We start from the raw sequence: 590 nt of genomic DNA, 5'->3' as shown, positions 1-590 counted from the left end.
TTCTCTCTCTCTCTCTCACACACACACACGTTATTAAACATAAAACATATTTATATTAACAAAATTATAAACAACATTTTGCTTCAAAAACATACCACATAACCCAGAAATTAAAACAGCCACTACTGCCTTTTTTGAAAGAACAAGCCAGCAATGTGTCTTCCTGTCAGGAAAATGGCAGCTACAACACAGATTCTGAGAGAATGGCCAACAAATCCAGCCATGTTTCTTGTGCTTTTGCAGTCAGAGTGTCAACACAGCCACTAACGGACACACTGTTCTCCCGGAGGTAAAGTACACTCTGCATCACAGTCTGCAGTGGAAACGATCCTGCTAGGAGAAGCTGAGGATGGAGAAGTGATGGAGGCCCAGAGAGTGGCAGAGAACGGAAAAGGAACCTTACTCTCAGAAACAGAGACAAGGGATGAGAAACAGGCCTGGAGCGAGAGGCTGCCTCTCACACAGCAGTTAGGGAAGTCAGCTCACAGACCATCTATGTGCAGCTTGAAGGGCGTTCCCGTTTCCAATTCCTGTGTGAGAATTAAATCGGAGGTGGGCGGTCCTTGGACTTCCCACAGGTCAGGGAACCC

General features: G+C 46.1%; 1 protein-coding gene across 1 annotated transcript in view; it reads right to left on the bottom strand.

Moving 5' to 3' along the window:
* The window catches only part of Bloc1s6 (biogenesis of lysosomal organelles complex 1 subunit 6), a 14,753-nt gene that overhangs the window by 7,314 nt on the left and 6,849 nt on the right, over positions 1-590 (bottom strand). The window lies entirely within an intron of this gene.

This window comes from Microtus ochrogaster (genome assembly GCF_000317375.1).
Source record: "Microtus ochrogaster isolate Prairie Vole_2 chromosome 14 unlocalized genomic scaffold, MicOch1.0 chr14_random_1, whole genome shotgun sequence".
In the NCBI taxonomy this organism is placed as follows: domain Eukaryota; kingdom Metazoa; phylum Chordata; class Mammalia; order Rodentia; family Cricetidae; genus Microtus; species Microtus ochrogaster.
The sequence above is the reverse complement of the archived record's forward strand: the minus strand, read 5'-3'. Positions and strand labels throughout refer to the sequence as shown.